This window comes from Octopus bimaculoides, chromosome 15 (assembly GCF_001194135.2).
Source record: "Octopus bimaculoides isolate UCB-OBI-ISO-001 chromosome 15, ASM119413v2, whole genome shotgun sequence".
In the NCBI taxonomy this organism is placed as follows: domain Eukaryota; kingdom Metazoa; phylum Mollusca; class Cephalopoda; order Octopoda; family Octopodidae; genus Octopus; species Octopus bimaculoides.
In genome coordinates, this window is record NC_068995.1 from 20,032,585 (window position 1) to 20,033,550 (window position 966).

Below are 966 nucleotides of genomic sequence, written 5' to 3' on the forward strand. Positions count from 1 at the left end.
AAAACAAACTATACTTTATCTAGTCATTCTATAAATTACGGTTAAGTTATAATCAGCAGCCCAGGTCTAATAGGTTCGCACTTGTTAGCATACAGCCAAAAATCAAATTCTCTTCCTATTCTATTTTTAAGAAATTATAATCTTCCAGTTGTCTCCCTTACCGTTCGTGACAAGAATTATTCGTTATGGCAGTAAAACTTTCTCATCATTATAAACGTATTTTTAATGATTTAAAATTTCTTTCTTCATATATCAAGTGTTTTAGATTCCAATTTACGGTTTATGTTACTGGGATCTGGCAAAACTAGGTAATTTTTCAACAGTGACTCTTCTACAAATAAACCAGCTTTACCCTTTGTAGCTAACAATTATAACAGCAATACTTGGTAAGCCTGTTTAAGTGCTTATCTAAACATTCATTATGGCAGGACTAACTAAGAAATGCAAAGAATTACCCCAAAAATATATTCACGCCCTTATGTATATATCTGTATATAAATACATATATACATACTGATATATATATATATGTATGTATGTATGTATGTATGCATGTATATATATACACATATATACACGCACACGCACACACACATATAATGTAGTATTAGATATGTGAGGTTTAACGAACTGGACCTTATATTTCTTTTAAAGTTATTTGATACGATGAACTACAGCAGAAAAGGTTTACTTCATCGCGCTTTAAGTATTATATACACATTTTTGTTCCATATTGTTTAGGCAGCAATATTTTGCACTGAACTTCCTGTCTTTTCTTGTACCAATTCAATGATATATATTTATATTTACTTTATAATTACCTACCTATTGAATAAACGTCGGAGATCAATCAAAGAAAGATATACATACATACGCCTATACATATGTATCTCTCTCGCTTTATATATATTTATATACGTGTGTATGTGTGTATGTATATATGTGTATATATATATATATATATAT